Source organism: Cryptomeria japonica, chromosome 8, assembly GCF_030272615.1.
Source record: "Cryptomeria japonica chromosome 8, Sugi_1.0, whole genome shotgun sequence".
NCBI classification, from domain to species: Eukaryota; Viridiplantae; Streptophyta; class Pinopsida; order Cupressales; family Cupressaceae; genus Cryptomeria; species Cryptomeria japonica.
The window spans coordinates 162,368,123-162,392,741 of NC_081412.1; positions in this window are offsets into that span (position 1 = coordinate 162,368,123).

A 24,619-nucleotide genomic window follows, 5' to 3' on the forward strand; every position below is an offset into this window, starting at 1 on the left:
AAAAAATTATAAAACAAAAAATCGTTACTTGGCGAAAACCTAGCAAACAGGCGCCTTGTGACACAAAAAAATTGAAAAATCGAAAAAAGAAAAGAGAAATAATTTCGTCCAACGGTGAAAACCACTTCGGTGGCGCCCTGGGCAAGTACCATGGTGAAAACTGGGTCACCAACGCCATGTGTAGAGACATTGCTCCTCCCTCCTTCAGGATTCACTTTCATCCTTCACATTGCACACACTCACAACCTATTCACTCACAATAAACTTACCCATTCCCATCATGGCTTGTTATTGATCTACCCAAGATTGGTTAGCCATTCATAATAAACCCCCCTTTTCACTCCCTTTCCATCCATAATAAATCAGATCCTATCTGTGGCTAAGGCAATTCCTACATCTAGTAATGGGTGTGGAACTGAGAACATCACATGTTTTGAGGAGCACAGTTTCTTCCGGCTTCCTTCAAGTCTATCCGCGCACAATCCGAAATAAAACAACATTTGCATCACCAGATCCGCAATAAAGTTTCATCTTCTCCGCAATAAAGTATCAGCTTCATGGATTCAGTTAGTTTCAGATGAGACACAACAGCAACAATGGGCTTCAACAAATCAAATCTTTCAACAGACTCAGACAACATATGGTTCAGTGCTATCTATCCATTTTGTGAAAGTAAACAGTGTGACCACAATCAAATAAGACTTATACAAGTGACAAGAGACACTAAACTTGAGGACTACAGTGGATGTTGGTGTTGAGTCTTGGTTTTCTTTTGATTTTATCTTTTGGTGACATGTCTTTTAGCTTTTCCAGGATGTCTTTGACTAGAGATTCTATCTCCAGGATGTCTTTGACTAGAAAGGCGAGGATGGGGTATCGTCACCTATTTACATTTGTTGTCTGTGGATTGTCTCTTAGTAATGCTATGACTTGTCCAAGGATATGAGGACACTATGAGTCTAGTGTGAACTAGGGCGTTCCTTGTTTGTGACTGTCTTATCTCCATGCAAACAGGTACAATGACTTTCTGGGTTGAACATATACCTCGATTGTCATAACCTATTTTGCCATAATAAAGCTCAATGATGATAACGCACAAGAAGCTCTTTCACTTTCATATCTTCTGTCTTTCATCCCCCTTTCTTGATTGACTTCCATCATCCTTCTCGAGTCCGCGTAGCCTGCTATCATATGACTGAGTATAATGACACACCAAAAACATTTGCATTTCATGTAGTTTGCACCTGCATTTCCACATATAAGCATTTCACACATACATATAGATATCACAACTGCATCACATCCTGCACACAACATCTGTTAGCACAATTTACATTTGCATTATCATATTCATCTACATTACATACATTCACATTTGCATCATGCATACACATATAAAACATAAAAGAACCAAAAAAAAATATATTGCATTGCATCATGTACATATTTGCATCCATATCATAAGCATCACATAGAAACATACATCACATAGGTACACATGCATATAGCTGCCACAAAGATGAATCATCTCATATATATATATATATATAAAGTGTCATGATACAATGATGTCAAAATCATATGGCTACAATCACCCGCAGGTGTCTATATCATCATACAAAATGGTACAAAACTGATACAAAGGAACCCATTGATAACTCCTGCCAACACTGTTGGTAGTGCTAATCCTGTCCATGTCATGGTATCCCATGCCACTTGTCCCACCCTCATCTCCAATCCAAGGTCCTGAAACACCCGTCTCAATGCCTCCCGGTCTCCATCTCGATCGTAGGGGATCAAATCTCCATCGATCGGCACCCGCAGAATCCTATATACATCCTCAAGGGTGACTGTCATCTCCCCCATCGGCAAATGAAATGTGCAAGTCTCTGAATGCCATCTCTCGGCCAGCGCAGTCAGCAAACCCATGTTTGCCCGAAACTCAGGCACATACAGCACGTGTCTCAATCCCATCTCCTTGATGGTAGCTCTATCCTGAAATGACAACTCCGGTCGCAACCTCTATGTCGACGGGAATCTCTCCCGTGACTCTAACATAGGCAAATACTCCTGCAGTCAAACAAATCAATCATGTCAGTCATGGTGGCATTCACTATTCATCACAAAATGCTACTCGCTATCTAAATGCATATGGTTATCTATCTCAGTGACACTCACTGTTCATCACAAAGTGTTGCTATCTATCCTAGTAGTGCTCCCTGTTCATCACAAAGTACTACGTGTGTGTGTTGGTTGAAAATTTTGTACACTTAGGGGAAATATACAAAATTGTGGTTTCAACCACAGCACACGAGTAAAAACTCTCCTAATTAAGGGAAGGCTCCCCCTATTTAACTAAAACTGAAATAAAAATAGGATGGGACAGCAGTCTTCCTTCTTTCTTCAAGAAAGACAATATCCTTTTCTCTTCACAGAAAAGGATAGCGATTGAATATGAACAACAGTAATTACTTTCAAGTGAAATGAGAGAAAGGAAATGAAGTTTCCTGAAAGCGCAAAGACTTCCGTCACTTCCTTCGGGACGAGACAACAATATCAAGCTCAAAGACTTGACTATTGGAAGTCCTATCTACCCTTTGCTATACTAAAATTTACAATGAATAAAAGATAACAGCTCAAAGACTGGAATAATCTATTCTTTCAACATAAAGACAAGAAATAATGCGAGCTCAAAGACTTGCTGCTATTTCTTATCAAACAATAATTTTCCTCAAGAATGGACGCAAGCTCAAAGACTTGCTGTTCCTTCAAGAGAGTTTCCTATTCTAATTAATCTTTTCTACTTGCAGCTCAAAGACTTCAAATCAGATTGGACTAAGCTCCTTTAGAAACACTTTGCATAGAAGAAATAAAAAGATTCAAACTCAAACATGTAGCTCAAAGACTCAAAACTTGAGTAATCCTTCTTTATTATTCTTCCAAAACCTTCAATTCACATTCATAAGCTCAAAGACTTCTTGCTGTAAATTTGGCAGAGTTTTTGCTTGCTTTCCAAAAAGATAAAAATTACAATGGACCTCTCAAGTATTTATAGAATAGGAGCCTTGAGAAAAAGGTGGGAGAATCCTAACTAACTTGAGAGATTCTCTCAACCACCAAGACTTATTCAATAAATAACTAAGACTTCATTAACTAACTAAGAGTTACTCTAACTAACTACAGTCCTAATCGGACACAACTTGTTGTTAACTTACATGTAATTACAAAAGTACAAGTAATGTGTAACTTGCATTTTACATAAACTACTTTTACATGTATCTTGTTAAAACAAAATTACAACTAAGAAATTACAAAAAGAGAGAAGATTCAACTAAGTGCTGAAAAACACTTAAGTTGAATTTTGTGAAGACATGAATCCTTGAAACTTCAGGATGCTTGCTTGTAGTTCCTCGGGATTCGGTTCATGAGTGTTCTTAGCAACTACCATAGTCTTCACAATAGTGTCGTGGCAGCGGAGAAGCGCGGAATTGTCTTTATCCAAGATGGACTGAATCTCATGCAAGAAGGCTTGGTGTTTCATCAATGTTTGAATTGAAACTGCTGAGAATTGTTCACTTCTCCATTCACTATGAATCCTCATCTGTAAATCTGCAAGAACCTCTTCTTCTGGAATTAGCTCTCCATCCTGACTTACTATGTTGCAAGAGACCCTTTCACAATGTGAAACAATACCTTGATAAATTTCATCCCGGAATTTCCTTGCATCGCTGATCTCTTCGATGAGGGATTTAAGAACAAGAGTTTTATTTTCCATGAGTTCCTCGAATTCCAAGTACATGACCCTGGAAGAAATGATGGCGTGATCCTGCAGGATATTGAGCTGTTGTTGGGGCATGGTACGCCAGATTGCCAGACTTTTCTCAACACTTTCCAGATTCTTTTTGAAAGTGTTAGAAGTCTGATCCAATTTCTCCTCAATGGTTTCCAGCTTAGACATTATTTGAAAAATGTCTTTTATAACTTGCACGCATTGATCATGAAGCTGATCAACCCAGGAATCCAATGCTTGTACTTTCTGAGCAACTCTTTCCACTCCACGAATCGATTCTTGGGAACCAGAAGAACCAATAGAGTTACTCCCTTCGGCAGCAGGTTTTGTGATTTTATGGATGGCTGTCATGAGCTGTCGATTTTCTTCTTCTAGCTTGTTTTTCTTAGCAAGAAGATCGTCACATCTTTGCACTAGTGAAGCAACAGAAAACTGGGCATCATGTTTAATAACCTCATGTGTTTGCTTGCCCAATTTTACCTTTGTAACCCTATAATCAGCAGCTGACATTTCCTCAAGTGGTTTATCCGCAATAGGTTCCACAATTTCAGCTACCTTCATCTTGTTGCTATCAACAGTTACCCTGGAAATAGTCTTCGCCTTCTTAGCAACTTTGGATCTGGACTGTTTGAGTTGCTGGTAGTCGAAGGCATCAGGTGAGATCTCTTGCTTCTTTCTTTTCGGGGTGAAAGAACTAAGCCATGGAGGAAAAGTCATCAACTCACTTCCTGTAGCAGTTGTAGGCAAAGGAGAAGCAGTTTCTGTTTGAATCACTGTGGTCACCCTGGGAGGAATATCTGTTTGAATAGCAACTATGTTTTGCTCAGTTACCAACGAACATGAAGATTGCCTCATGAATTCTTCAAAACCAGAAGTGGAAGTGTCAATTTCTGATAACTGAATGCAAATGGGAATATCTTCAGGAACTTTCAACATACTTTCTCGCTGTTGATCAGGAGAAGGCTCGTATGCTGAAATTGGAACTGCATTCTGAGGAGACTCATCAATGAGCAAATCAGGAGGAGAAAGAGGCGTCTCAATGGAAACTAGAGGAATGACCTCGTGAGGCGTGTCTAGAACTGGAGACCTAGGCGCATCATCAGATTGCTGCCCCTCTTCTGGATTATCCAGATCAACCACCTGAACATGGAACCGCGATTTCTCCTTCCCACGAGTAGTTGTTTCTTCAGGTGGAAGCACTACTGCACGACTAACTCGTAATTTGATCCTTGTGCTTGAAGATGAAGCACCCTCCTTATTATCAATCTGGATCTCAGACTTCCGTCCAAGAGGCCCTGTAGAATCATCTTCCTTCCCAACCTTGATTTTGATAAGTCTAACAGCATTGCTTTTCAACCATGCGTTAGTGTTGGCCAAGATGCGCTGAAATCTGTCAAGAATGGAGACGCACTCTTTATGTGACCATTGAATCAAAGGAAGTGGAGCTTCCTCAACCCTCCGTGAAATGTATTCAGGATCAAGTATACGCCCGTCATCAATCATCCCTTGTGGGATATCTGCCAAGTTCAAGTCAACAATTTGCTCAACAGTGAGCCTGCAGTAATCCATCTTCAGGACTTCAGCTTCTGTGCGGAGATCTGCCCAGATGTCTTCAATGCGATGAACATGTACAAAGGATTTCTTGATCTTTTCCTTCATACCTCTATAATCAAAATCAGCCCTAGGTTTGAACCTCTTAAGCTTGATTTCCTGCAATTCAACCTCCATGGCCTTAGCCTTCACAGATGTGACAAGGGAGTATCGACCAATTTTCAATGGATTTGTGCTGGAGATTCCCATTCTGACCTTGTGTCTAGCAGACTGAAGAGTATGAACAGCCATAATCTGTCTTCCCAACTCCATAAGAATTATCCTATCGGTCGGGTATCTTGGAAGCATGTATGGTTGTCCATCATAGCACCCAATCCTCATGTAGGTGAAGGTGGGAAATTGCAGGAATAAGCAGCCATACTCAGATACCTTGACCCATGCTTCATCTGACACTCGTTTATTTCGGAGATCCATGTCAAACTGACACATAAAATATCCAAAGAATGCATCTTGGACTCTTTTGAAATGTAGTCTGCTAGGTTTCAAGGGCAGCTGGTCATAATATTCCCAAACTGGTATGAGCGAGCGATCACCCTTGGTAGAAAGACCTGGAAAGTGTCTAAGTGATGTTGCTAAATATACCAAATAAGAATTCATAAAGAAGGTCATAGTGGTAGGAACTGCTGCAAGTTGTTCACACAAAGCATCGCTGATGATTTCACCCCATGAAATGTGATGCGACTGCCATATGAACATGATGAATTGATACATCCATGGCTCAAAGACATTAGAGTGCTCAAGGCCTATCATTCTGCTGAGAAGAGTGATGGTGTCTCCTATCTCCCACTTGAAATCACAACGGTACAACTTTGCCCATCTTGAGAAGGAAGGACGTGGCTCATGAATCCACTTATTGATGTGGCGCTTGCAATCTTTTTCTCTTTTCACATAATACTCTGCTGCACTTTCTTTGGTGATTTCCATATAAACAGGTGTAGGAGGTATTTTGAAGACCTTCTCGATCGTATCCGCATCAAGACGAATTATGGCTTCACCATCATCATTTTTTATGACTCTTGACTCTTTGTCAAAATGATGGGCGCATGCAAGAATAAATTCAGGTTCTAGCGCAGCCACTGGGAAAGAAGACGCATGATGGATATGGCTATCCAACAACCGCTGCAAGTTGTTATCCTGTGGATCTTCTACCCTGTGAATGAATTCCGCCATATCAACGTGCCCTATTTCTGTATCCCTGATACGATCCAATGGAGAAGATACCTGGGAAGGTGCAATCTCATTCTGGTATTTGTCATATTTGTATTTCATTTTCTTTGGAGTTGGCGATGCCGGCAAATCTGACATTGATTGCGAACCTGGAATGCTGTGATGAAGACTTAAAAGGGTTAAGGCCACATCATAATCAGCTGCAAATATCATTTTTTCTTTTTTCAAATGGGTAAAACTTTGATCTCTAAATTTCACGGTTTTGTGAGAAGAAGAGGGAAGACATGTAGAAATGGGAAAATATTGACTTTGACCAATTTCGGATCTTGGGGGAATTTTCGTAAGTATACAAGTTGGAAAGTACATACATGCAATCGGGATTTTAAAACCCGAATACAAGTATACTTGTAAATTCGAAAATGGAGAAACGGATGGAAAATGGGGTTTTGACTTGCGGGAAATGATGGAAATGAAAAGTGCGGATATGGGGAACGTGGATGGATAGAAATGGGAATATCCGGGATAGTCATTTTCATGAAAATGGGAAGATCTTTTCAACATGTAATCCGGTTTTCAAAATCCGAATTTGCAAGAGAGAGGTATTTCACATTTTTCAAGCTTGGAAATTTAACCAAAAATGATTAATTTTCTCAACCGTAAGGGAAGAACAAGAATTTCCAGCGAACTTGCAATCGAGATTAAAAATCTCGAATACAAGTTAAGATGGAATTTTGAGAAGAATAGTGCAATTTAACAATTGCATTTTAGAGGGAAGATTTGTTTCATGAAAACCAATTTTAAGGGAAGAACAACACATGCGAAGAACGTAACAAGAAACGAAAAATGAAGAAGACATGAAAATAATAAAAAGAAGAGAAGAAAGGAAGAACATACCTTGATTGGAAAATCAAAATGCTTCTCCAACAATGCAATACTTCTTGAGATGAAGAAGCAAAACTGAACTATTAAACCCTTATCACGTTTTTGTGAAAATGCCCCCAAAAATGGCAGCAATCTTAAACTTGCAAGAGTAAAATGCCAATGAAAGTGTTCCTTCCGGGTTTGTTGAAGCAAAATGATCAAGGTATTTGCTGGAATAATAACACCAAAGGTGTTTGAAGAGATATTAATGCCAAAGGATTAAACACGCAGCCAAGAGAGAGTCACGTTTTTGTTAAAACGTGGCATTTATCGCATATTGCACATTCAATGCACCATTAAATGGTGCGAAACCTTTCTTACCCTCCACGCCTTAGGAAGAAAGGCCAAAACGATTTAGGAGTGTGGGAAACATTGAAGATTTAACCGCTCAAATCGTGGCATTCATGAGGCACGTTAAAAAAAAACGCAGTTGCTGTTTCTTAGGGTAAAAACCAGTGGATTTGTCTTTGAAATGGCATGATAGATGTCAAAAAATGCAAGAAGATAGGATGCAAACTCAAAACGCCCCCATCATCCAACGATTCATCCACGAATTTCGCCTTGAAAAAGTCCAAAATCGCTTCATTCTTGCATTTCGGGTTTTGAAAAATGAATGACAAGTTCGATTTTCTTCAAAAGGAAGCAAATCGGGTTTTAAACATAAAATGACAAGTTCGATTTTCTCATTTTTCCTTTTCATGCTCAAAATCGGGTTTTAAATATAAAACAACAAGTTTAAAATTTCACTTTTTCACTCATTAAGCCAAAATCGGGTTTTTTTGGACAAATGACAAGTTTAAAAATTGTCAAAAATGAACTTTATGCTAAAATCGGGTTTTGAAAGACAAACTGCAAGTTTAAAATTCCTTGTAAGGGGGAAATAAAATCCCTACAACAAGTATTAAACACTTGCACACATGTAATGGGGATTTAAAATCCCTATTACATGTAAAACCCATTAAAGTAGGGGTTTTTTGGACAAACTGCATGTTTACTTGCAGTTGAGCTAAAAAACCCCTATTTTAACTAAAAATGACCAAAAAACAATAAAAAGATAAAAACATTAAATGGGAAACTTAAAATAAATTACAAGTGACATATTTGAAATAAAAAAATGCACATGTAAGTGATCAAAAATTCCCCTACAAAGACCACAACAATGAATATCATTAAAACTTGCAGTTTGAAGAAAATTCTCCACCTGCAGTCTGGGTTTTAAAACCCGAATTTGAAGGAAAGGCATAGCAAACGAACTCAGAATTAGACGAAATTCGAAATGTAGTTCGAGAACGGACCGAGGATTAAGCCAGTCCAAGGATTAGTCATAATTCTACCTCGGGAAGCGTGCCACAGAGTAATAATTTTTATTTTTTCATAAAAATTTCCTCGTAGTGGTCCTTCATTTTTGGAAACAAAAATGAGGACAACAGTGTGACACTCCCTGTTCATCACAAAGTGTTACTCACATTTGCACTCCCTGTTCATCACAAAGTGCTGCTCATACTTTGGGTCCTCCCTGTTCATCACAAAGTACTCTATCTTGGTGCTCCCTGTTCATCACAAAGTGCCTTGATCTATCCTAGTCTTCCTAGAGGACCTGCTTGAGTGTATCCTCTCAGCAGCTTATCCAATCGACAGCGTATGTTCATCACAAAACTGCCGATTTGACCTAGATGACAAAACCTTGCATTTTTCAGACATAAACGTGTTTTAACTCACAAACGCGCCTATTGACAGCACAAGCGCGCCTAAACAACACAGACGCGCCTTTTTGACATAAACGTGCCTATATTGTTCACAAACGCGACTTTGAAACATAAACGCCCTTAGAGAACATAGACGCGCCCGCATTTTTCACAAACGCAGTTTCAGACACAGACGTGCCTGACACCGACATAGACGCGCCTGTCGGACACAGACGCGCCTGACACCGACGTAGGCGCGGTTTCCTAGTTTTTGCATTTTTTGCATCCTACTTCTAAGCGCATTTATTGCTCTATTCGACATGCATTTATGACAAAAGCAAATGTGTCAAAATACGAGGAGGTTTGGTGGTACTTACCAGCTCTCTTGCCTCTGGTGGCCTCTGAAATCGGCGAACACGGTCGAATCTGTGAACGAAAGCCATCGCTGCTGACTGCTGCTGCTCTTTTTCTCGCTCTGCACTGTGATCTTGTGAGGGTGTAGATGACAATGAGGATGTATTTTCCCCCGTGGTCTATCTTATAGCCTACCCTAGCCCTCGCATTCATTTCTCGAGTCAGTCTTCTTTATCCCGTGACTTTGTCACTTTATCCGGTCAATCCATTCTAGCCTTTCTTTCTTATCGAGAGATTGTCTGCAATCTTTTCAGACATTTTCATCCAATCTCTCGAGGGGGCATATTATTCCCATTCTGGGGCAACTCTGTATCAGTTCATCTTATCTTCTTTGAAACAACGCGACAAGCCGCATTGACTCAAAGAGGGGCAAAATGTAGACACCCAAAATTGTCCAGTCTAATTAAATAAATATTTTATTTATTTAATTATCTAAACCTAATTCTTCTATTAATTAAATAAATCTTTATTTATTTAATTAATTCATTTATCCTCTTCTAGCCTTATTTCTCATTTAAATAAATACATTTATTTATTTAAATTATCCCTTTCCTAAATTAAATAAATATTTTATTTATTTAATTATCCCACTTCTTCTATTAATTAAATAAATCTTTACTTATTTAATTAATTCATTAGCCTTTTCTACACATGACACATGTCATTCATCTCTTAATTCCTACACTACCTACCCCTTTCATTATTTTACTATTTCTTTTACCTACCCTCTAATCTTAGCCGACCTCCTTTTTACACCTCTCAATCTTATCCCTCCATTTCATATTGTGTCTTCTATTTAAGGAGATGCTTCCTTCACTATCAAACCCTAATCACTCATACTAATGATCATTTTGACTACACTACGATCCTACTTGCAACCACATTCTGTTCTTTGTTGAGCTCTTGTGCACATAAAATCTGAGAGCAAATATATATCAAGCAAGATCAATGGAGATAGGAAGAATGGAGATCAAAACCCTATTGGACATGTGATGGTATAATCTTTGTGATTTCATGTGATTTGCATTGTCTTAGGTAATCTTCATATGTTATGGTGGATCTTTGTTGATTGTTAGGCTAGGGTTTTGTGGTTGGATTCATTTAGCCTTTCAATTTTGTTATTATTGTTATCCATTTTCACCATATACAGTTTGTCTTCTGTCACGCAATCGACCTGTTAGTGCTACGCAATTGACCAAATATCGTCACGTATTCGATCTGTTAGGTTTACGCATTCAGTCTGTCAGATTTACGCATTCAGTCTGTAAGTATCATGCAATCGCACAGGTAAAATTACGCAATCGCCTCTATTAAGTTTTGAGTTTTTGTTTTCTGTTAGTTTGATTTTTACTACTAATCTTTTGTTTACAGCCTGTGGCGGATTCGCAGAGAGGATTAGATTAGTATTTTTGCATGCACACTTCACACTTCATTTTTAGTGCTTAAAATCAACAACAGTTAAAATTGACATGCATGGATAATCTCACACTTTGTTGTTGGTGCTTAAAAATGAACAAGGCTAAAATTGACATGCATGGATAATCTCACACTTCGTTATTGGTGCTTAAAATGAACATGGGCTAAAATTGACATGCATGTATCTTACACTTGGTTTTTGGTGCTTAAAATCAACAAATGGTTAAAATTGACATGTATGCCTTCATACTTGGATTTGGTGTTTAAAATAGACATGCACATGCATATCTAACACCTAAATTTGGGCTATAAAATGAACGTGAATCAGGTTGCATTAGATTAAATCATTTTTCTTTTTCTTATGGTAAAGAACTTTTTATTGTGTCTAGGGTGGACCTACTGTTGCACTAACTGACTTTCTACCCGCCATCGAGCTCTTGGGAGAAAGAAGGAAGGTGACAACAACATCCAAATTTTCTTTTATTCTACGTAGTGAGGGGTATCTTTGACTGGGGATTTCATCACCCCACAGAGGTACTTCGAATTGGAATGCGTTGGGGATATCATCTCTCCCAGCTTACTCTCGAGCGGGTTTTTCGAGCCGCTATATAAATATACTGGTCAGGCGGCTAGAGTGTTGAGTGAATTTGACGTATGTGGGGGCCTTCCCTACACCGATAAGCTCAACTAAAGCCTGAAGTATCTTTCTCTGAGAATCTGTCGTTGGATCGAGACCCCTCGAAACCTAATACTAAGAACCAATCTAGTTGCCAAAAAACCCTACATTCAGTGACTCCGGGAGTGCAGATCATACCCCATAGATACCCTTCATGTACCTTACACTATGATACAAGAATCCCTCGGCTATAAGATCTTCAGATCTTCGGGTAAGAGAGACTGGCATGCCCAAGAAGTGTGTGTCGTGGAGTGGAGCTAGTGCTGCCAGACTCTCTATCTGTTCATTTTGTGTCGGTATTTTATTGTAAGGGCCTCACTTGAATGGTTTCCACTATCAAGCCTAAGATTGTATTTCGTGCTTTTTTATGTATCGATGTGCTAGACCAGTATTGAGTCAGTCCCTTGGGCTATTTCAGGCCCTATCCCACGTATCTCCAAATTTTTTGAGATTGTATGAAAATTGAGTCAGTTAGCTATACATACCTACCAACAATTGTTGTCAGATTTGGAAAACTACAAAACATTATCCTACACACAAAGTTACAGAAAACAAAGTCCATTTTGAAACCGATTCTCAAAAAGTCCTTACATACTTGTAACCCTAGGCAGTCTTTTACATAGTCTTTTGCATAGTCCTAATCACATCCTCATTATCGTCCTACGTCTTTTGCATAGTCCCAATCACGTCCTCATCATCGTCCTAAGTCTTTTGCATTATCATCCATATTAGTTACATAGTCCTACATTATCATATACATCTAAGTCCATTGTCAGTTATAGGTTCATAGCATGTGCCTTCATGGGTCTCCCAAGTGATGGTTTGCTCCCCTTCGAGCAACCTAATCTAGTTCCAAACGGCGGTCAACGAGAAATCATTGATGGTCTAGCTAACTAAGCTTGGGATTTAAGAAGAAGCGCACCTCAATATATGGGAGGCATACATGAGATAAACATTGAGTCTAGGATTTCCCATATAATTGATAGAGAGATTGAGGCTGAACAACTTTGTCAACAAATGGAAAGACTTGCATTAGAGAAATCTAGGAATGCTTGAAAGGTCTCATGTCAAAATCCTCAATAGAGAGTCTAGTATAGTCTTGCATACCTTGCATTTACGTCTATAGTCTAGGGTTAAGTCGACGTCTTGCATAGAAACACCCTCATATAAGCAATTTTAGATGTCCATCACAAGGTCGCAAAAAGCGAAAGGAATAATGGACCCGAACAACACATAGTCTGTAAACCCTAGTTGGAATTTAGACATGTCAATAGGTCAACACTCAAGTACACAAACAATGTCCACCATAAACAAATTACAATAGCATTTGAAAAAGGAAGAAATTGAGTCCGCTCAGCAAGACCCACATGTCCTCATGATCCTAGATGCACTTATACATAGCGATAGGGACAAGTATCTTTCCTTGTTAATACAAAATGGGGCAAAACTACCTGAGGATTTTGATGTCACAAAGATTTTACCACCAGGAAAAACTTTAGCTCAAGATAACAGTCAAACACCACCCTTGACACAAATACAAGCAATGACCTCCAGTTTTCCTCAAAACGTACCTATCCAAACAACTATCAACACAAATGCAAACTTTCAAACCAGTGTGTCATCTTCGGCAATCAATGCTAGTATACCATCACAGAGCATATCGATAATATCAAGTGTCTCCACACCTATTTAAACACAAGAAACAAGTGCAACCCAACCTCCAATTTCCTATTCTATGGGATCCACATATAGTCAACAAAATGCAAATCTAGGTATTGCCAATACAACAAATACAACTCAACCAAACATGGGTTCGCATATCAGCTATTTCACAGTACCCAATAGAACGCACAACACACAAGGTTATAATCTCAGTACCTTCCAACAACCTCCTATTTATGCAACCATGAATCCTTTTGTGGGACATACACAAACACAAGGTATACCTTTGACACAAACAGATATTCTAACACAACAAATACAAAATTTACAACAACAAATGACGACCATGCAAACCGGTAATGATAAAAAGAGCTACACAATGCAGGACTTACGTCCTTATCCATTTGATCACACATTATACATGTCGCCTTTCCCACAACATTTTGAAACACCCAAATTTGATAGATATCGAGGGAATGGTGATCCTAGAGATCATATCAGAGAATTGTTTACGGCATGTATAGAGGTTGCCTCAAAAGATACTTATCTAATGAGATTATTTCCTAAAAGTCTGGGAGGTCCGGCTTTAGAGTGGTTTTCACATTTACCACCAACCATCACATCATGGGGAGAATTAGCTGAACAATTTATTGCAAACTTCTCGCACAACATTGACACCCCGGTTACTTTGATGGACTTGTGTGCCGCTAAACAATATGAGAATGAAACATTTGCATCCTTCATACAACGATGCAGGGCTCTCTATAGGAGGTGCAAGACAGTTATCCTAGAAACAGAGCAAGTGGATATGTTCACAGATAATTTGATTCCTAAAATTAAATATCCGATACAAATGCAATGTTTAACCACATTCAAACAAATCACGGAAAAAGCTCTCAAATGTGAGAAGGGACTAGTAGAACAAGGTCTTATTAAGTATGGCAATACTAACAACAATGACAAATCTAAGTTTTGGTTGAAAAACAAAAATGTGACCAATGATGGTATTGTAGACACCAGAACGATAAACATAACTCAACCCATTTTATCTTTGGGAATGAGTATGTCATCTAATCCACATACATGGAATAATGCAACCTCAGCAAATGTAAATGCTACACAAAACATGAACACAAGATACCCTAGGGTAAATGCTCCAAGAATAAATTACACACCTCTAGGAGAACCTATTGAGTCAGCGCTCAAAAAGTTAATACAGACAAACATGATCACTTTACCTGAGGTAAGAGTGTATGAACCAAGTCCTTTCAAACCCATATAGTGGAATGATAATGATTTATGTGATTATCATAGGACTAAAGGTCACAAAATGGCAAGTTGCTACAAATTGAAAAACTTGGTCCAAGATATGATAGACCAAGGGGACATCACAATTGATACCGAAAAAACCTCAACAAACACAAATCATATGATTTTTAAGGATCCTTTTGTTAAGCATGACAAGGGGAAAGCTACCACATCAAGTACCCAAGACAATACAACTAACTACACAAAGGTCTCATACAACTATACTATTCATGCCATTAGCTCAAGAGATATAGCAAACATTGATTCACAAGAAACACTCGAACAAGATGACCAACATCAAGACACTCACACAGAGGAAAACCAAATTTGCATGATATCAGAGGCACCAAAATACGATGATGATAGAAATCTTTGTCTCAGAGACTAGGGGCATGATCAACCATCTCACTCAAGTTGGTTTGAAGATGAACTCATAGAACATATCATGGATGTCAAACATACCCATAAATACTATGAAGAGGGATTTAACATAAATCTTGATAAAATAGCCTATGATACAAATGATACAATCGCTACGATCACCATAACTCCCAGAGACAGAGACTGTGCAGTAGTTACTCACAGATCAAAGGTGACTTTACAAGGAATACCACAAAATCAACCACTAGCAGTAGGAACTTACAATGTTGTTGACCAACTTAAGAAAACTCCTGCACATATATCATTATTCGAACTATTGCGAATTTCACCCAATCATAGAGCTATACTGGACAAAGCACTTCAAGATTCGATAGTGAACAAAGATATAGATGAAAATGCCTTCCAATCTATGGTGGGAAATCTGACACAAGGCACACGTATTGCATTCACAGAAGAAGATATTCCTAGTGATAGACTGCTTCATAATGACCCTCTACATCTGGAAGCTTACATTCATAAGAGAAGAATCAAAAGAGTACTCATAGATGGCGGAGTCAGTCTCAACATTTGTACTTTAAAGCTGGTCAAAGCACTAGGATATTCTAAACTTCATATTGATTCTTCCAAGAGGATAAATATCAAGGCTTACGATGATGAAGATCGTCCATCTAAATGCATTGTAACATTACCTGTACAAATAGGACCAATAACGACAGAGGTTGCTTTTCAAGTCTTGGACAAAGAGCTGGGATATAACATGTTATTGGGCCGCCCATGGATCCACACCATGCAAGCAGTACCATCCACGTTCCATCAATGTGTCAAATTCCCATACAATGGCTTTGAAATCACCATAAAAGATGATCCAAATCCATTTCAACATTGCAATTATCTGAAAGACAGTGTGGATAATCAGTTACCTATCAATCAAGCCGCACCTCTCACTACACAACTAGAAACATTAAAGATCATAGAAACAAAAAAGGAAATGCCTACAACATCCTCCTTACAAATCAAAGATATGGGTTGTGGAGAGTATTCTATTGCAAATACTTTAAGTGGGAAATGGTTGTCTCTTTCTCCTAAGTCCTTTGGGAAACCTCACACTACAATACACAAACAGGACAAAGGAAAAGAAATTGTTAGATACACAGACTCATGCTCTTTCATTAGATGGGGTGACTTACAAGAAGAATCCCTGAACGAAGATGTTAACCATTGGATATATAGAGAAGAAGATCATATGACAATACCCAAAATACACACAGATCAGTATGGCAATGGATTCAAAATACTCCAAAGACATGGATATGATGGTACCACGGGCCTTGGGTTACAGAAACAAGGAAGACTAGAACCTGTTGTTCCTAGTGATAATCCAGGGAATCAAGGATTGGGATACAAGCATATCCCACATATCACTGAAGCAAGACAACATACTCTTGATATTCTAAATCAACCAAGAAAACCATCAGATTACGTATCACAAAGGAATTTGTCCACACAGGCGCTTCCATCTTCATCTCAAACAAGTAATCAGGTACCTACGTCACCTAGTGCAGAATCAGATGGAGAAGACATGAGACAACTCTTGCAAGAACCTACCACTGAGTTACAAAATGATGCAGTTATTGACACAACAATATAGGCTAATGTGGCAACAGATGTAGGTTTACCACCACCACCCGAATCCCACCCATGGTTATTGTCACTACTTCTACCACAAGAAGCAACTCAGGCTCCACCTAATGAAACAGATGAAGAAAGATTGCAAAGGCTTATACCAGGCTTAAGAAGGGCAACTAATGTCTAAAGAAGATCAATCAATCTACAACAGAATCAAAGATAGGAACAAGAAGAAATAAGTGATGATAGCTCATATGATGAAACATATATTGAAAGTGAGACAGACTCTCATGACTACGAATTCTTATCACTCCATGATTCTAGCCCATCAGAAAGTGTAATATTAAGGAATCAAATAAGGCTTATACAGGATGAAGATGCACAAAGTCAGTCAAACAATCAAGTCTTCATGTTATCAGAGTCTACTAAAGAAGGGAGTAATGATTTACCCCTAGTGCATTCACACTTGATTAATTGGGGGCAAGAAGGAAAACCAACGTTGGATTGGTTTGAAAATGACAAAGCCATTTCAGAATTTCTAGGAGTCAGAGAGGGATTTCCACAAGGTGATCATAAAGCAGGGTTTGTTATAGACCTGAATAGAATGACATACTTTGGAGAAGAAAGTACTTCTGCAATAGAAGATAAGGATCAAACTACCCATAATGACAAGAGTGACTTGGGTAATCTTCCTATGGAAAGAGAAAGGTCAACATTACTTATGGAGGAAATAGAAGAAGTAAACATAGCAGAATGGGAGGTTGTACATAATATCCATCTGGAAAAATCACTAAGCAAGGAAGAAAAAGACAGATTCATCCATTTTTTCAAACAAAGACCTATCAACTTTTCTTGGTCCTATTCATACATGCTAGGTTTAGACTTTGAATTAGTGTTGCATCACTTACCTTTGATACCTGGAGTTAAACCTTACAAGCAAAAATTGAGAAAAATGCATCCAAGTATCGCATTACTGGTTAAAATAGAACTATAAAAGTTTTTGGATGTAGGTTTTATTAGACCTATTGACTACGTAGAATGGATATCCAACCTGGTACCTGTGACTAAACCCACAAGAGGCATAAGAATCTGTACTGATTTTCAGGATCTAAATAAAGCTTGTCCTAAAGATGACTTCCCGCTACCTAATATCGACATGATAGTTGACCTAACAGCTGGAAATGAGATGCTATCCTTAATGGATGGTTTTTCAGGATACAACCAGATTAAAATTGCAGCAGAAGATCAACATAAAATGGCCTTTACATGCCCATGGGGAACATACTGCTGGAATGTGATGCCATTTGGTCTCAAAAATGGTGAAGCAACATACCAAAGAGCCATGACAACATTGTTTCATGACATGATCCACAACATAATGGAAGATTATGTGGATGATATATTGGCTAAATCACAAACAAGAGAAAGTCACCTTGCAGTTTTTACACAGATATTTGATCGGTTAGAACAGTATAATGTCAGATTAAATCCGAAGAAGTGTGTGTTTGGCGTAACAACAGGTAAACTATTAGGGTTTATAGTGTCAAACAGAGGAATTGAAATAGACCCTGCTAATGTCAAGGCAATCATTGATATGCAACCTCCATCAACACTTAAACAACTCAGAGGGTTACAAGGAAGACTGCAATCCATAAGGAGATTCATAGAACAGTTGGCAGATAAGTGTCACCCATTCCAGCATTTACTCAGGAAAGGAGTTACTTTTAAATGGATAGAACAATGCCAGGAAGCTTTCCAAGCTCTGAAAGACTATCTTTTGAACACACCAGTTTTAATATCCCCTACTCCAGGACAACCTCTATTATTATACTTATCAACAACAAACTCAGCTCTAGGAGCTCTATTGGTATAGCATGACAAAAATGGAAAAGAAAGAGCCATTTATTATATAAGTAGGACTCTGATCAGCTATGAGCTTAATTATACCCCCATAAAGAGAGCATGCTTAGCAGTAATCTTTGCATCCCAAAAGCTCAGACATTACATGTTGAGTCATAAGGTACAACTCATTGCACACTTTGACCCACTCAAGTACCTATTGAGCAGAGCAACATTGATCGGGCGATTGGCTAAGTGGGTTATGATCTTGAGCAAGTTTGATATAGAATACATACACAGAAAAGCTATCAAAGGACAAATTATAGCATATCAATTAGCAGAGGCTCCTGTATAGGACAATCACCCATTGTTGATAGACTTTCCAAACGAATCCGTGTTTACATCAACTGCCTCGGTAATGTGGAAGTTATACTTTGATGGGTCATATACAAGTCATGGATTTGGAGCAGGGATTCTCTTCATTACTCCTCAAGGGGACGTTATACCTAAGTCATTTAGGATCAATTTCCAGTGCACCAACAATATGGCTGAATATGAAGCTCTCCTCATAGGGCTTCATATAACTGTACAATGGAAAATACAAGAGTTACAGGTCTATGGTGATTAGTAGTTGATTGTAAACCAAGTTAATGATGATTACAACATGAAGGATGACAAACTCATGCCTTATAATAAGTTGGTCAAAGATTACAAGGAGCACTTCAGCAAAATTACCTTCGAACAAATCCCTAGAATACAAAACAAGGCACCAGGTGCAATGGCAACCATAGGATCTCTTCTGAATATGCCTACTAACAAAACTCGGTTTGAGTTCATCATAGAACAGTTGATGCTACCTGCATATGAGACTCCCCTATCAGAATATGTTTGTGCAATCGTGGGTCCAGAATCACCTTGGTACAATGAAATATATACATATTTACATACTCAATACATGTCACTGGATCTATCCAGGAATCAAAAGAAGACATTTATTCGTCAAGCATCTAGGTACACCATTATAGCTGATACTTTGTATAGAAAAGGTTTCGATGGAACTCTTCTTCGATGCCTAGATGAGAATGAAGCATACCTTGCTTTAAAAGAAGTCCATGATGGAATCTGTGGGGCTCACCAAAGCAGTTCGCCATTGTCAAAGAAATTATTGAGAACAGGTTATTACTGGCCAACCATGGAAAAGGATGCTTACAAGTATGTACAGAAGTATAAACAATGCCAAATGCATGGAGACCTTACTCATGCACCAGCACAAGATCTTCAACCCATTGCATCACCATGGCCATTTTCACAATGGGGATTGGATCTAGTGGGTAAAATCAACCCTACTTCTTCCAATAGGCACAAGTTCATCTTGACAACCATTGAATACTTTACCAAATGGGTTGAGGCAATTCCTCTAATATACATTACTGGAAAGTAGATATCGAAATTCATGCTCAACTACATTATATGTAGATACGAAATTCCAATGTGCTTTGATACAGATAACGGACGTCCATTTAAAAACCAAGAAGTGAAAGAGTTGTGTGACAAATTTCATATACAATAGAGATTTGCCACACCATACTATCCACAAAGTAATGGACAAGCAGAGGCTACAAATAAAACAATACTGAAAATTCTTAAGAAAGTAGTCACTGACACAGGATGGGACTGACATCTCTAGTTAAATCCTGCTCTTTAGGCCTAAAAAATAGGAGTACGCACACCTACAAGAGAAACACCATATTCCTTGGTCTATGGGATAGAAACGATACTCTCCATTGAAATAGAAATACCATCTTTAAGAGTCTCCTTACAGAACATCATATCAGAGGAAGACAACAGGGTAGCAAGGTTATAAGAACTCGAAACCCTTGATGAAAAAAGACAAACAACGTTTAACCATCTACAAGGATATCAAAACAAATTGAGATGAAGTTATAATAAACGGGTCCGCCCACGAACCTTTCAAGTGGGAAATCTAGTACTTAAAGAGAATCAAAGAAACCTAGTAGAACGAGAAAGGCTAGGGAAATTCGAACCTAACTAGCTAGGTCCTTTCATTATAACAAGGGTCATAGGCAATGGAGCATATAATTTGGCTACCATGGAGGGAGATCCACTCTCTGACCCTATGAACATCATGCACCTCAATCGATATTATACCTAAGGGCTGTATAGTTTAGGTTTTATCTTCCGCATTGCATATCATATCATTTAAAAACACTGCATTACATATAGTTTCTTTTTTAGATGCATCGCATTCTCAAAGTTTCGGCAATTACATATAGCAACATAAATAAAACAAGGCAACTGTCCAAGTTTATCATCTATTTGCATCTAAGGAAAACAAGGGTCATCTCCTTTCTTAGATATTCAGACATGAAGTCTTTGAGGTTCTAAGGTCATTCATTCTCAACATTACCCTGTGACGACGCTTTACTTATGGCTGGGTAGCAATTTCACTTTTTGAGACTTGTTAACCCACAATCTATCAATTGCTATATCTCACACATTAAGAAGATCTCCAAATCATTCTAGACACCTAGCTGATCATATGACTAGTGAAAAATCTAAAATTCTACTTCAGCATCGCTGTAATTGTCACACCCAAGTAGGTTTCATTACTTACAAGTCAAGGCAAGAAAATAAAAAAGAAAAAGAGCTATGTCAAATATCCATCTCAAGGCAAAAGAGCAATGCTATATAACTAAAATATCACGCATACAAATATGATAAAAAGCTTGACTATGGGAACATGCAAGTAACTCCATCAGGGCTATGAATGCCTATTGGCAATGGAGCAATATTTGAGAAATTATAGTCTATAACCTCATCGGATCTCTCAAGGCTTGCTGGCAACGAAGCTCTATTCAGGATGCTTTTGAAGTTAGGATAAACCATGTAGCTAGTCATATAGGATGCTAAGGATCTTTAGTGAACACAAGAGCAGGAATTAACTCATTTGCACACACATGGGCAAAAGAAGATCAATGTTTCAAGAACCAATGGGGAAGTTTTCCGCGTCTCCATTTGTAAATCCTAGTCAGTAAGTGTGTTGAGATGAATGTTCCTAGGGACCTTAGGGATCGATTGACCGCTTATCTATGAAATGTTTTGCACCTCCATTTCAATTGGCGTATTCAAATGATAAAACAAACACAGTCAACCTTGTTCAAATAGGAAATGCATCTTCATTTTTCATGTTGCGTTCACATAGGTCATGTCAAAAATTTATTTGTCTCCATATGCATTCTGTAGATCATCATGTCATACAGATCTGCACACTAGAGGCATAACTGAAAAAATACTCCAAAAACATCGGATAAAGTCCTGAAAAAATCCTAAAAATCAGATAAAGTCCTAAAAAAATTCAAAAACATTGAAAACCATAAAATCCAAAAACATTGAATATCTTAAAATACCAAAAACATCCTGTTACGATCCTTCAAAAATACCAAAAACATCCATATATGATCCTTCAAAAATACCAAAAACATTCATATAAGATCCTTCAAAAATCCAAAAAATCGGATACGATCCTGCAAAAATCATCCAAAACATCAGAAAATGTCCTAAAAAAATCAATCAAAAACATTCAAATATCGATCTACAAAATCCAAAAACATCGAAAAAGCTCTTGGAAAAGAACTAAAAATTGAAAATCAATCAATCAGAAAAACTTGCAATAAAATGTCTTGTGAGAAACAAATACCCTAGCAGATATCCAACAAACACTTCGCACGAATTTAACAAAGGATCTGCAATCAACTAATCAAACTGTCTTATCAATTGTATCATATCCATATCAACGTGGTCATTATCTTGTCTTAAATAGAAGAGGATACACTCGAAATCAAAAAGGTTAGTCTTAAACGAGGTCCGCAACTTTCTGAGATCAGACATTATCAACCATCACATCAAACAACTGAGAACGAAGGCACAAGGTCAGTATAGCTGCTGAATTTTGTCCGGGTCAGTCTTTATCTTTTTATCACTTGGTGACAATTGTTGTTCCTATGCTACTCAAGGATGTCTACAAGTGACTAGAGGAGCAATGATGGGCATTATCTTTTTCTTTGTTTACTGTTTGTGGTGTGAACCGATGAAATTCTAGGGAAATTGCTCTAGTGGGTGTCTGTGATAAGAGCCTTCACATCAAGGTGAAATCGCCACACATACCTCGACTTCTAGCGTAATTCCCAAAATGGAGGGTTCACTCCTTGTTTGCTACATTTTTGTTTCTACAATGAGATATCTTTGCATCTTGGTTCCTTATACCCTGATGTGCTAAGCTTCATTGTTCAATAATAAGGCTCAGTTATGAATATATATTGATGCAATAACATATGTGACACAAGTTCGTGATTCATTTAATTTCATTCTCATCTCATTTGCTTATTGATAGTTTGTTGATTTCTCAGCTTCTGTCTAATTCACATTCTTTCTAACATTCCTTCTATCATCAATTTCTTTGTCTATCATTTTACTAATATTTCTTCAAGGTGTATCTGAGTTAAAATTGGTTCAACCATTGTCATACAAAAAACATTCATTATAGATTCATTAGCATTCATTATAGATTCATTTGCATTCATTATAGATTCATTTGCATTCATTATATCATTTATTATAGATTCCATTTGCATTCATTTTAAAATCCATTACCATCATTAATACATACATGAACTACCATTGCATTCATAATCATATAGAATCAAATAGATATACATCATAAAACTCATAGCATCATATAAGCATACATGAGCAGCAAAACATACATAGATCACTATCCAAAACTCGCATGTCATATATATATAACTCAAAAATGATAAAGTGTGTGAATACAATAAATAAGCTCGAAGGCTCAGATAACATGATCAACCAACACTGCCTTTGTCAGCAGGTGGATCCTGTCCACTAGATCCTACCCTAGGATGTCGAGGTGGTCCCATAACACCACTACTAGTCCATCGCGAAGTAGATCTACTCGATCTCCTCCCCATAAATGCACTGAAGCTAGGCTCTCTCTGACCCTCAGGGATGGCTCGCTCATATGCATGTCTATAATAAATAGCCTCCTGCACAACAGTAAAATGTCTATCTGCCTGGTCGTGCGCATCTGTACCTGCTCTAAAAAGATGATCAAAGGCATCCATGGTAATCTGACATCTCCACACTGCCTCATCTCTCTCCCTTTGGAGACAATCTCTCTTAGCCTCAAGGGCACCATAATCTGCACGATAAGTCTCTCACTCGATATCTCGTCTAGCGACCTCATCCTCCAAACTCTGGACCCATGCTCTAAGAGTTTGCAGCTCATCCTCCTCACCAACCTATCCTATCCCACCCTCTGCAGCAGGCACGTCCTCTAGCTCCAACATATCCTCATCATCATCTCCATCCTCGCTACTCGATGACTCAGAAGAATCATCGTTGTCCTCACTGCTAATAGACTCGGTGTCTCCACCAATGTCTACATCCTCATCTCCCTCATCTCCTCCCTCATCTCCACCACCTCCTCCCTCAGCTCCACCCTCTCCTCCTCCTCCAACTCTCTCCCCTGCGTCTATCCTCAACCACTGTCTAGGATGTCGTATCTACTGTGTTGCAATCAGAACAACAGGATCAGTCAAAGGCACTGGCCTATGCCTAGCAAACCATGCATCATACTCCACCATTGTCCCTGGATCCGCTGCACCTCTACCCCAACCCCAGAGTAATGGCTGCAGAGAATCAAACTCAGTAGAAGCAACATGTGGTTGTATGCACACACCCCAATCAGATACCTCTCGCGATACACGAGCAAAATAAGTAGTAACCACAGGTGTCACCTGTACCTCTCCGAACTATCTCAGAATCCATCCTAGAAGATACATCTCGATAATCCGCTAGGTCTCAAAGGTCCTACCAATAAGATATCTCTATTGTCGGCAAAAAGGCAAGTGTACTGCATCGCCCTCCCAACCGGGGCAATCTAAGTATGGTCTCCAAATAAAATGCTGCAATATGTCAAACTGATGTCTCCAATACAAGGTGTTCCCCGAACCCCTATGTCTGATACCTGTTGTGTACCTATAAGCATAAGGCTCACCAGGCTGCAAATCTACGTGAATGACA